We start from the raw sequence: 14,259 nt of genomic DNA, 5'->3' as shown, positions 1-14,259 counted from the left end.
AATTTGGCTCGATAGATGGTAAAGGCAAATTTTACTTGATCTCCTATGCGGCCACACCTCTAACTGGCTGCCTGCGACCAACATTTGATATCATGTGCGACCTCTTGCCTCTTAATTATAACTCTATAGTTTTGAAATAAAACTCCTTTTACCCTGCAAAAAATATGAACAAAATATTGAAGGTCCAGTATTTTAGTTTTGCCACAGCCCCCCCCCCCCCCGAAAACTCAGGACTGGCCCTGGCCACATGTGCATTTTCCTTTTTTGTGATTGAGCTTTGCAAATTCCTGTAAGTACCATTTAGTTTTTTTTTGCGAATGAAGTGTCTTTTTTAGTTTATCTTGACAATTTCATGTAGGTATTTTGTAGTTTACCATGGCAAGTCCCTGTACTTTTTATAGGATTATTTTATATTACACGATAGGCTCAGGCCCATTGGCCCAACTTCACTAGGAGGTGTGTTGTTCTACTAGCCCAATATTGGCAATTTAACAGTACGTTCATCGTTTTGATTTCTAAGGTATCAAATCCGACCTCTCTCTCTCTCTCTCTCTCTCAATTTTGACCAATAAGCTTGTGCAATGTAATCTTTATGATTATGCTAACCGAGTGAAAAGAGTTTTACCAGAGATTATTTCATATGAGCAATCTGCATTTGTACCTGGTAGATTGATCACGAATAACATCATAGCCTCTTACGAGTCCCTGCATTTTATGAAAAGGTCTAGAAGCAAACATAATTCTCTTTGTGTTTTAAAATTGTACATGATGGAAGTGTATGACCGTGTTGAATGGAGCTATCTGGAGGTTGTAATGCTGAAGCTGGGTTTCATGCTTGCTTGGTAAATAAAGTTATGCCTTGTTTGTCCACTGTCACTTTCTCAGTTCTCGTAAATGGAGTGAGGATGGAAGAATTCACACCATCTAGAGGCTTTAGATAAGGAGACCCAATATCCCCATATTTATTTTTGTTGGTAGTGGAAGGGTTGTCTTGCTTGCTGAGAGCTAGAAGTGAAAATGTGAATGTCAAAGGGGTGGTGGTGGCCCCTATAGCCCCCTTTAAACCACCTATTATTTGATGATGATTATTTGTTGATGTTCAAGGCTAATGAGGAAGGGGCAACAATAATCAGAGATGCCTTTAGCACCTATTGTGATGCTTTCGGCCAAAGGGTGAACTTCTTAAAAGTCTAGCATTTTATTTAGAAAAGGATATCCAAAAAGTATGAGGGTGACAATAAAAACATTTTAAACGTCCCAAATGAGTCTCTAGCTGAGCGGTATCTTGGATCACCGCCTGCTGCAGGGAAATCTAAGAATGGATTTTTTAAGTACCTTAAATATGGAGTATGGGCCAAGGTACAAGGGTAGATTGAGAAGTGCATAGTGTAGCTGAAAGAGGAGTACCGATAAAATCAATGGTGCAAGATATACCCAATTTTTCTATGTCCTGGTTTTTGCTACCTAGAGGTTTGTGTCAACACATTGACATGATGCTAATGAAGTTTTTTTGAGGAAGCAGGAACGGAGAGAGGAAGGTTGCATGGGTGTCTTGGTAGACCCTAACCATGCCTAAGTATTTGGGAGGTAGGTTTTCGGGGCACTCATGTTTTTAATCTTGCAATGTTAGCTAAACAGTCATGGAGACTGTTGCAAGATGATACGTCTCCAACGTATCTATATTTTTTGATTGTTCCATGCTATTATATATTCTGTTTTGGATGTTAATGGGCTTTATTTTACACTTTTATATTATTTTTGGGACTAACCTATTAACCCGAGGCCTAGTGCAAATTGCTGTTTTTTGCCTATTTCAGTATTTTGCAGAAAAAGAATATCAAACGGAGTCCAAACGGAATGAAACCTTCGGAAGCGTGATTCTTTGGAACAAACATGACCCAGAGGACTTGGAGTGGACGTCAAGAAACAACCGAGGCGGCCACGAGGCAGGAGGGTGCGCCCTCCCCCCTCGTGGGCCCCTCGTTGCTCCACCGACCTACTTCTTCCTCCTATATATGTTCATATACCCTGAAAACATCCAGGAGCACCACAGAACCCTATTTCCACCGCCACAACCTTCCGTACCCAAGAGATCCCATCTTGGGGCCTTTTTCAGAGCTCCGCCGGAGGGGGCATCGATCACGGAGGGCCTCTACATCAACTCCATGGCCCCTCCGATGATGTGTGAGTAGTTTACTTCAGACCTTCGGGTCCATATCTATTAGCTAGATGGCTTCTTCTCTCTCTTTGGATCTCAATACAATGTTCTCCTCGATCTTCTTGGATATCTATTCGATGTAACTCTTTTTGCGGTGTGTTTGTCGAGATCCGATGAATTATGGGTTTATGATCAAGTTTATCCATGAACAATATTTGAATCTTCTCTGGTTTCTTTTATGCATGATTGGTTATCTTTGAAAGTCTCTTCGAATTATCAGTGTGGTTTGTCCTACTAGATTGATCTTTCTTGCAATGGGAGAAGTGCTTAGCTTTGGGTTCAATCTTGCGGTGCTCGATCCCAGTGACAGAAAGGGAAACGACACGTATTGTATTGTTGCCATCGAAGATAATAAGATGGGGTTTATATCATATTGCTTGATTTTATCCCTCTACATCATGTCATCTCACCTAATGCATTACTATGTTCTTATGAACTTAATACTCTAGATGCATGCTGGATAGCGGTCGATGTGTGGAGTAATAGTAGTAGATGCAGGCAGGAGTCGGTCTACTTGTCACGGACGTGATGCCTATATACATGATCATTCCTAGATATTCTCATAATTATTCGCTTTTCTATCAATTGCTCGAAAGTAATTTGTTCACCCACCGTAATACTTATGCTAGAGAAGCAACTAGTGAAACCTATGGCCCCCGGGTCTATTCTCCATCATATTAATCTTCCATTACCAAGTTATTCTTTGCACCGTTTATTTTGCAATCTTTACTTTTTATCTTTATCATAAAAATACCAAAAATATTATCTTATCATATCTATCAGATCTCACTCTCGTAAGTGACCGTGAAGGGATTGGCAACCCCTTTATCGCGTTGGTTGCGAGGTTCTTATTTGTTTGTGTAGGTACGAGGGACTTGCGTGCGGCCTCCTACTGGATTGATACCTTGGTTCTAAAAAACCGAGGGAAATACTTACGCTACTTTACTGCATCACCCTTTCCTCTTCAAGGGAAAACCAACGCTGTCGTGGAATTGTCACGGCAGATGTCCTAGTAAAAGGACTTAGTCGTAGGGCCATCGCAACTAGGAAGCTTAAAGGGGTTAATCGGGACAAAGGACACGAGAGGTTTTTTTACTAGTTCGGCCCCTTACGATGAAGGTAAAAGCCTACGTCTAGTTGTGTTGGAATTGCTGGGGTTTCGAAGACCAGGGAGCGATTATGCGTGTCCTGGCTTTGAGTTGTTGTTTCTTGTCCTAAGCCGCCGCCGGGTCATCCCCTTATATACATGGGTTGACGCCTGGCGGCCTACAGAGTCCCGGTCGGCTCATAAAACGTGTCCGGCTTGGTGACTTCTTTTATATGCCTTTCTTTACAAGTCTTTCCATACATACGACGGTTTACAATATTGGGCCTTAAGCCGCCTCTGGGCTTAGGCCTTCTATAAGTCTTTAACAAACTATCACCTTGAATATTACTAGGCTTCTTTTGTAACCCGCCATTGGGGTTGACCCGGCCCCTCCTGGGCGGGTCATACCTAGTAGCTATATCCCCAACATTACGCCCCACGTTGACTTGAACTTTGTTCTTTGTCAATCTTGAATACTTAGACGAAATCCATCTTCCTCTCTTTGTAGAAATTTTGTAACTCGCCATGACGTCATATTCTGAAAACACGAAAAACTACTATGACGTCATCCTCAACGGATCTTTATCTTTTAATGTCTTCCGAGAATCGAGGCGTCCATTTAGTTGGATAATCATTATTCGGTTCTTCCTCAATTTTTGCGTCCGTCTGTTTGCTTATCCCCTTATAAGTAGGCACACCTCGGTCTTTCTCATTCTTCTCTCTCTTCGTCTTCTTCCTCTCGCAACCCCACCGCTGCTCGAGCTCCACCGTCGTCGCAGAGCACCTCGTCTTCGTCGACCTTGGCCGCTGCATCAACCGGAATCGGTCTAGAGAACGACGGCGACTCTCCACGGAAGATTCGTGGCTGTAAGTGTTTGCCCTCCTGTTCCTTAGATCCGCATTAGGGTTTCTAGGTTTTTTGCGTGTTCTTCACAGTTCATCTTAGTTTCTTCGTAGTTCTTCCACTGCAGCTTCTTCTTGATCCAAAAAGAAACATATACTCGTGCGGTAGTTGTTTTATGCCCATCCTTGATACTATTAAATTTCTTCTCTGGTACAAAAGCCTCATTAGAACTCACGAACTCATCTGTGCTAAATTTTTAGGTCTAGAATATTTTCCATTTTGAACGGCCACTTGATACAGAATAATATCAAGAAATTAGGAAACTTGTTTGTCTCCACAGTTAGCCAATTCTGTTTCTGATTTCCTTCAAATGCCTTTAGTCATGGCGTCTTATGGCGCCGGCTCACTTTTCCCTTATATGACATTAGCCCTTACTTAAGCCGCCATTACTTATTTGCACCATCATCAATTAACTTTTAATTTCACCATTGAATTGAACCGGCACGTTACTATCCTTTCAGTTTGTCCTTTGATCATCATGCCGTCCAAAGCACCGACTGTCTGCAACTGGGTCCCTTCCACAGTCACCGAAGATAACTTGAAGGAATTCTTCACCATAGGATTTTTGCCAAGGAAGAATGTTATGTCTTACCGTGCACCTGATCCGGACGAGGAACGACCTAATCCCAAAGACGGTGAAGTCATTGTCTTCTCTGACCACATGAATCGGGGTTTTTCACTCCCGGCTCAAAGTTCTTCAGAGACGTTCTTCACTTTTTCAAACTTCACCCTCAAGATCTTGGACCCAATTCCATATCCAATATCTGCAATTTCCAAGTCCTTTGTGAGGTGTACCTTCAAGAAGACCCGACTATGGAACTCTTTAGAGAGTATTTTTATCTGAACCGCCAGAACGAGTGTACCAATGGCCCCAGCTTGGAACTTGGAGGCATCTCAATTCAGCACCGACAGGGTGCCATCTTTCCCCTAATAGTCTTGCCGAGTCATCCCAAAGACTGGAATCAGACCTGGTTTTATTGCCAAGACACGTCACCAGCCAATGAGAAACTACTGCCCGGTTATCGCGCGGAGCGTCTAGACTCCAAGTTTGCACTCCCTGACAAGCTCACTGCCGCCGAACGCAAGAAGCTTATTCCATCAATTAAAAGGATCAATGCCTTATTGGAGAATGGCTTAACCGGAGTTGACTTGACTCATTGTTGGATTTCGTGGCGGGTCATCCTTCTAAGCCGCCGATCCAAGTTGATGTATGAATATGGTGGAGGCCCAAATGAATCTCTTCGTCATAGCTCTGTTCAATTAACTGAAGAAGATACTGTTTCAATGTCAACTCTCCTGGTGAACGACAAATATGAAGACTACAGTGAAGTCGGGTTAAACCCCTTCTGCAAACTTAACCCGGCGCCTGAGGTAAAAAAACTCTGACCTCTTTCTCTTTGTGTTTTCCTCAGCAGTTTTAAATACTTGCATGACCTTTTATATTGTTTATTTGTTTACAGGCCAGATCTGAATTTTGGAAAGCCAAGTACGACCACGAAGCTGCCAAGAAGGCTAGAGCCGCCGCCATAGCCACCAGGAAGACGACCCGGAGGTCCAAAAATAAAAGGAGCACCGCTGAAGACCTGTTAAAGCTTGACGATGACTCTGAGTCGGAGGTAGCCCTTGACTCTCTTGGCCAGTTTTTTAATAACCTTATTGACACTGACTATTGCCAGGACGACACGGGGGCCAGTCAGGCCGTAGAAGAAGAGGTAACTATTTCCTCTGACTCAGCCCATTTGCCAAGACAGAAAATTCGACTGGTAACCCGGAAAGTAAGGTTTTCACACCCTTTGGCTTATTTGGACCCTCATTTTCTTTTGAAAAAGCAGCAACATGAGAGCCGCCGTCAGGCCCGGAACGACGATGAATCGCCTTTCGTTCTACAACAAACTCCTCAAAAACGCCAGAATGAGGTCTCTTTTATCTTCATCTTTTATTTTCCATTAATGGATCTTATCCCTTGCATTACTAACTTTATTTTATCTTTGCATGAGGTGTCTCGCTCTTCTGGCGACTCATCTCAGACTCATTTTCCGTCCTTCAGGACTGCACCTGGGTAAGGAAAAAATCATCTTTCCTCTGAGTCTTTCAAACTGCATCATTGTACTAACTGTCTCATAACATCTTTCTTAGTGGTCAAGCCAAGTCCAAGAAGGCCAAGGTGACTAAACCGGCGGAAGACCCGTCAGTCCTTGCACCTGAATCGGCCATGCCCACTTCTCCTCCACGAACTGAAGCACCAGAAGACCCGGCCGCCGATACTCAATTGGACCCTCATGAACTGTCAGCCGATGATGCCATTGTTAATCCTTCCACCGACAGACCATCTGGTTCAGCTAACCCGCCAACATCTTCTGATCATGATGTTCTGGTCACTGGCAGCAGATTTTTTGAACCGGGGACCCCCACTGTGTTAGCCCGGCACACTGCAAAACAAGAGGCCTTGGAGGAGCAGAAAGTGCATTTTGATATCTCTCATTACACTCATCTAAATGCTAGTGACATATTGTATGGCTATCTCAGTCACGTTCATTCCAGCCGTGAATCAGAGATTGAAATGGTCAAGCAATTGCAGCTGAAGTATGAGGTATGTTCTCCGGTTTACTTATACTCTGCCAGCCCCCAAGTCTTCAGATGATGAACCTTAATGATCTGTAGACTTTATGATATAGATTGATACTTTCTCTCTAAGTTTTTCAAAAGTCCAGCAAAGTAGTGTAAACTTTACCTGTAGTCCCCAAGGACCGACTTAATTGATCATAAATGAACCGGTACTTAACTTCCTAACTATCCCAATAAGCATTGCAATCCGGCTTAATCTTGAGAAACTTTCTGAATATCATGCATTAGCCCCCAAGTGCCAAGTGCTGTTACTTTGTAAGGCACTTGGGACTTAAAATATATAAGAGTCATAAAAAATTGCTTTGGCAGACATTAGCCCCCAAATGTCAAGTGGTATTGCGGTGCATAGTACTTGAGACTTGAACCCTTATAACTTTTAGTTTAAGCCTTGACACACCTGCATATGTTTTGTAGAACGCCTTATCTGAATTGGGCTCCCAATTAACTGATGCAAAGACCCGGCTGGCGGATCAAGAGGCAGAAATCAAGGCTGCTGACTCGAAACTCCAATTGAGTCTTTCTGAGACAGAAAAAGTGAAGACCAGCTTGATGGCAAAGAAGAAATCCTGGGTCGAGGGAAAGACGGTGCTGATACAACGTGTTGAGAAAGCTGAAGCGTCTCTTGATGAGGTTACCACCAAGCTCACCGGCTTAAGGAACCGGGTGTCTCAAATGGTTTCCGCCATCTTTGGTAAGTTATCTGTATTAATCACTTATACCTTCTTTTGACCCGTAATATAAGCCGCCTGCTGAGCCTTTGTTTAAAACACTCGCTGGTCTGCGAAGCAAAAATCTGAGTCAAGACAGTGTGACCAAACTGAAAGCGGTTTATACCTTGGTAGAGCAATTGTATGCTGGCGCTCAACGAGCTCTTGCTACCATCTCCCTTGCCAACCAAGGACCCAATCGGTTGAGTGATGTCTTGAAGAAATTGTCAATCTTACCCTCCAGGTTTCAAGAGGTCAAACGATCCTGCGCCAGAGCCGGAGCCCTGACTGCCCTGAGCCGCTCCAAAGCCTGGGTGCCAGATCTAGACCCGGCGAATGTAGCTAAGCGGTATCCTACCGTGAAGGAAGACGGAACCCTCTTTGAGCAAGATGACTTCATTGCCTACGTGAGGGGAGTTCCGCCTCAAGCTACCGTTCTTGGAGATGAAACCAACATTGACAAATATCAGCCAGGTTTTGATTTGGAGAATAAGAAGATGGCGACTCCCTCTTACAAGGTGACAGATCTTATCCCGCCGGTTCGCTTAACATAGGTTTGCTCTGGAAGTTGATCTGGCTGGCCTGATTGATGATGAAGCAGAGTTCGTTGCCCTGAACGGCTTTGACTGGTCCAATCCCATCTTCCAATCAGCAGAAGGAGGTGAACCGGCGAGGGGAGAGTGATAACCATCTTGTGGGCTCTTTAAAGCCTTGTAATAAATTTAGCTTGAAACAACTGCATACTTTGCCTATGCCATCGCGCATAAGATGCCGTGTGTGACTCTTTGCTTCCTGATGTCAATATATGCATCACATCTATGGTTGTCTCTGTAATATTTCAGCTCTGTTCCTGTAGAAAGAAAAAAACTGGTTTGGCGGTTTAGCACCGAACGGGTCAGAACACCCGGTATATGACCAATGGTTTTATCATAGTAGAAAAAACAGAAACATACGTGAAAATAAACAAGGTTGAAACAACCCTTGATTAATGAAAAGACATAGAAAGAACTGTTCATAAATAACAGTCATACCTGTATCCTTTGCATCTGGACCACCGGTTTATATGACCCGGGTGATGAGGTTGATGACCCAGTCCTTTTTTGAGAAGTCAATGCTTTTGTATGCCTGATGACTATCATGCCTTGGCGGCTTATTGTCAAATAATCAAGCCAGTGAAAAAACTGTGCTGATCGTTTAAACTTGAGACAATAAAGACTAGTAAGGCAAATAGCAGATTTCAAACAATATAAATTAACTTTTTAATTGAAAGTTGGGGGTTTCTGATTCGAATACGATCAGTAAACCGGACCAAAGGGGTTAAGCTAAGATTCGAATACGATCATATAGCCCCCAGTGGCTTTGGTGTTGCGCCGATCAAGAGGGTACCGACAGCTATGTTCTCTTTGGTTCGAATACGACCTATGTTTGAACAGGAAGCCCCCCAAATGACCTTGAGAGGTTTTTAACGACCTTGATTCGAATACGATCCAAGTCGGACCCAAAAGGGGTTAAGCTATGATTTGAATACGATCAAGAAGCCCCCTAGTGAGTTTGGCTTTGAGCTGATCAAGAGGGTTACGGCAGCTATGTTCTCTTTGGTTCGAATACGACCTATGTTTGAACAGGAAGCCCCCAAGTGATCATAAGGTTTACAGCTAGATTCGAATATGATCATAAGTCGGACCAAAAAGGTTAAACTCGATTTAGATATGATCAGCTCCTTAATAGTCATTTAACTAATGAAAATAGTAAAAGGTATATGATCTTTGAAGAGGAGAAGGATAGAGGTCCTGCTTTATTACTTATCATAGTATATACAACGTCAAAGTATGTACAAGACGAGAGCCGGTGGCTCAGGTGTAATATGGCCGAAGTTGAGCAATGTTCCACGGCCGGCGGGTCTCCTCCTCCGACTTACGTGAGTCTTTGTGCTCTCGAACGTCGATGAGGTAATACGACCCATTGTTTAAATTCTTGCTGACCACAAAGGTTCCTTCCCAAGGCGGGGATAGCTTGTGTGCATTTGACAGATCCTGGATGAGCCGGAGCACCATGTCACCTTCTTGAAAGGTCCTGGATTTAACCCGGCGGTTGTGATAATGGCGCATGTCCTGTTGATAAATTGCTGATCGAGCCACCGCCAAGTCTCTCTCCTCATCTAACAAGTCAAGTGCATCATGTTGAGCTTGTTCATTATTAGCTTCAACGTAAGCTGCCACACGAGGCGTGTCATGAAGGATGTCACTAGGCAGCACCGCTTCCGCTCCATAAACCATGAAGAAAGGTGTATAACCTGTAGACCTGTTAGGAGTGGTGTTGATACTCCATAGCATCGAGGGTAACTCCTCTACCCAGCAACCCGGCGTCCATTGTAAGGGAACCATGAGCCGGGGCTTGAGACCTTTTAAGATTTCCTGATTTGCTCTCTCGGCCTGGACGCTGGATTGAGGGTGAGCTACTGAAGAAACATCAAGCGGGATATGCTCTCATTGACAAAACTCTTCCATAGCACCTTGGGACAAATTAGTGCCATTGTCAGTGATAATGCTGTGTGGAAAACCAAAGCGAAAAATCACCTTTTTCATGAACTGAACCGCCATGGCTGCATCACACTTTCTCACTAGTTCTGCCTCAACCCATTTTGTGAATTTGTCAACTGCCACTAAAAGGTGTGCCTTTTTATCCTTGGACCTTTTGAAAGGTCCAACCATGTCAAGCCCCCAAACTGCAAACGGCCAAGTGATTGGAATCATCCGCAACTCTTGAGCCGGCACATGCGCTCGTCGTGCAAATTTTTGACATCCATCACACCTACTGACCAGATCCTCTACATCAGCGTGAGCCGTTAACCAATAAAAACCGTGACGAAAAGCTTTGGCCACAAGAGACTTTGACCCGGCGTGATGACCACAATCCCCTTCATGGATCTCATAAATTATTTCTTGACCTTCTTCAGGAGAAACACATCGTTGAAACGCTCCAGTGACACTGCGATGATACAGCTCTCCGTCAGAAATTGTCATTGACTTGGACCGCCGGGTTATCTGTTGGGCCAGGGTCTCGTCCTCTGGCAACTCGCCCCGCGTCATGTAAGCCAAGAACGGCACTGTCCAATCTGGAATGACATGAAGAGCCGCCACCAACTGTGCCTCCGGGTCAGGAATGACCAAATCTTCCTCTGTAGGTAACTTAACAGACGGGTTATGCAAAACATCTAAAAAGGTGTTAGGTGGCACCGGCTTATGCTGAGATCCCAACCGGCCTAAGGCATCGGCCGCTTCGTTCCTCCTGCGGTCAACGTGTTCCACTTGATAACCCTTAAAATGTCCTGCAAATGCGTCAACTTCACGGCGATAAGCCGCCATGAGAGGATCCTTGGAGTCCCACTTGCCTGACACCTATTGGGCCACCAAATCCGAATCGCCAAGGCATCGGACCCGGCTCAGGCTCATCTCTTTAGCCATTCGAAGACCATGGATCAAGGCTTCATACTCTGCTGCGTTGTTAGTACAAGGAAACATTAATCGCAACACATAACAAAACTTGTCCCCTCGAGGAGAAGTTAAAACAACTCCAGCCCCCGAGCCTTCCAGCTGTCTGGACCCATCAAAATGAATCGTCCAATACGTGTTGTCTGGTTTCTCCTCTGGCATCTGCAACTCTGTCCAATCATTAATGAAGTCAACCAGCGCTTGAGACTTGATCACAGTACGTGGCATATACTTCAAACCATGAGACCCAAGTTCAATAGCCCACTTGGCAACTCGTCCTGTGGCTTCTCTATTTTGAATGATGTCTCCTAGAGGAGCAGAGCTAACCACAGTGATTGGGTGACCATAAAAGTAGTGTTTAAGCTTCCGGCTTGCCATGAACACCCCATAAACAAGCTTCTGCCAGTGTGGATATCTTTGTTTCGATTCAATGAGCACCTCACTGACATAGTAAACCGGCCGTTGGACCGGATGTTCCTTGCCAGCCTCCTTGTGCTCCACAACAATGGCCACGCTGACCGCATGTGAGTTAGCAGCTACATATAACAACAACGACTCTTTCTCAACCGGAGCAGCAAGAACCGGCGGCTCAGCGAGCTGTTTCTTCAGATCCTCAAAAGCAGAGTTTGCAGCATCACTCCAAACAAAGTCATCCATCTTTTTCATCATCTGATACAAAGGCATTGCCTTCTCCCCTAACCGGCTTATGAACCGGCTCAAAGCAGCAACGCGACCCGCCGGCCGTTGAACGTCATTGATGCACACCGGTTTGGCCAGGGATGTGATTGCCTTAATTTTCTCTAGGTTAGCTTCAATACCTCTATTAGACACCAAAAAACTCAAGAGTTTGCTAGCTGGGACTCCAAAAACACAATTGGTCGGGTTAAGCATCATCTTGTAGACCCGGAGGTTATCAAAGGTCTCCTTCAGATCTGTTACCAAGGTTTCCTCTTCTCTGGATTTCACCACTATATCATCCACATAAGCATGCACATTACGCCCAATCTGATTGTGAAGGCAATTTTGTACACACCATTGATAAGTCGCCTGGGCACTCTTAAGCCCAAAAGGCATAGACACATAGCAGAAGGCTCCAAACGGAGTGATGAAAGTTGTTTTCTCCTGGTCCTTAACTGCCATCTTGATCTGATGATAACCTGAGTATGCATCCAAAAACTCAAACACTCGCAACCCGCCGTAGCATCAATGATCTTATCAATACGAGGGAGAGCAAAAGGGTCAGCCAGGCAAGCCTTGTTCAAATCGGTGTAATCCACACACATACGCCAGGTACCGTTCTTTTTTAGTACAAGCACCGGGTTAGCCAACCACTCTGGGTGAAAAACATCAACAATGAACCTAGCCGCCAAGAGCCGGGCCACCTCTTATCCAATGGCCTTGCGCCTTTCCTCGTTAAACCGTCGAAGAAACTGCCTGACCGACTTAAACTTCAGATCAATATTGAGAGTGTGCTCAGCGAGTTCTCTCGGGACACCCGGCATGTCAGAAGGTTTCCATGCAAAGATGTCTCGGTTCTCACGGATGAACTCGATGAGCACGCTTTCCTATTTTGGATCCAAGTTGGCACTGATAATGAACTGTTTGGATGAGTCGCCAGGCACAAAATCAACCATCTTGGTGTCATCAGCTGACTTGAATTTCAACACCGGTTCATGCTCCGTAGTTGGCTTCTTTAAAGACGTCATGTCTGCCGGGTCAACATTATTTTTATAGAACTTCAACTCCTCTGTCGCACAAACAGACTCAGCATAGGCGGCATCACCTTCTTCACATTCCAGGGCTAATTTCCGGCTTCCATGTACTGTGATGGTGCCTTAATAACCCGACATCTTGAGCTGCAGATACATATAACACGGTCGAGCCATGAACTTGGCATAAGCCTGCCGTCCAAACAGAGCATGATACAGGCTTTTGATTTTAACCACCTCAAAAGTTAACTTCTCAGCCCTGGAATCATATTCATCCCCAAAGGCTACTTTCAGTTCAATCTTACCAACTGGGTATGCCGACTTACCAGGCACAACACCATGAAAACAATGTTGGACTGTTTAAGACTCTTATCAGTCAACCCCATCCGACGAAACGTCTCATAATAGAGGATGTTGATGCTACTGCCTCCGTCCATGAGCACCTTAGTGAACTTATATCCACCAACCTGAGGTGCCACCACCAAGGCCAAGTGACCTGGATTATCAACCCGGGGAGGGTGATCTTCCCTGCTCCACACAATAGGCTGTTCTGACCACCTCAAATAACGTGGGATCGCCGGCTCAACAGCATTGACAACCCTCTTATGAAGCTTCTGGTCCCTCTTGCATAAACTAGTGGTAAATACATGGTACTGCCCACTATTCAACTGTTTTGGGTTACTCTAATACCCGGATTGTTGTTGCTGATTATTTTGGCCGGATTGCTGATTATAGCCACCCTGGTTACCCGGATGGCCCTGACCGTGAAAACCGCCTCCGCCTGACCCAGCGCCAGGGCCCTGAAAGCCGCCCCCTCCTGAATCGCCGCCAGGTCCGTGGCTACCATCAAACATGTTGGAATTTTTAAATGCCTTCATGATCATACAATCCTTCCATAGATGGGTAGCTGGCTTCTCCCGGGTGCCGTGTCTTGGACAAGGCTCATTCAGTAGTTGCTCGAGGGTGGGACCTGACCCGCCTGACCGAGGGGGCTGTCTACCCTTGCGCCACTGGTTGTTGCCCTGTGCATTGGTGTTAGCCACAAACTTGTCAGCCTTACGTTTATTACCTCCTTGATTCGCCGGGTTATGCTGATGACCCTTGCCATTGCCGTTCTTCTTTCCCTTCCCTGTCTTTTCTTCATCAGACCCGGGATCCTTGGTACTGTCAGAATCAGCATATTTGACCAGGGCTGCCATCAACTGGCCCATGTCATTACAGTCACGCTTGAGCCGCCCCAGCTTCTGTTTCAGAGGTTCAAAACAACAATTTTTCTCCAACATTAAGACCGCAGAGCCGGCATCCATCTTATCAGATGAATGTATTATCTCCTTGACCCGGCGCACCCAATGGGTCGTGGACTCACCTTCCTCTTGCTTACAATTAGTCAGGTCCACGATTGACATAGGTTGTTTACAGGTGTCCTTGAAGTTCTGAATGAACCGGGCCTTTAACTCCGCCCATGAGCTGATGGAATTGGGTGGCAAGCCTTTCAACCAAGTGCGAGCCATTCCATCC

The sequence above is a fragment of the Triticum urartu genome, chromosome 2A (genome assembly GCF_056163025.1).
Source record: "Triticum urartu cultivar PI428250 chromosome 2A, HENAU_Tu73, whole genome shotgun sequence".
NCBI classification, from domain to species: Eukaryota; Viridiplantae; Streptophyta; class Magnoliopsida; order Poales; family Poaceae; genus Triticum; species Triticum urartu.
This window is presented reverse-complemented; position numbering follows the sequence as displayed.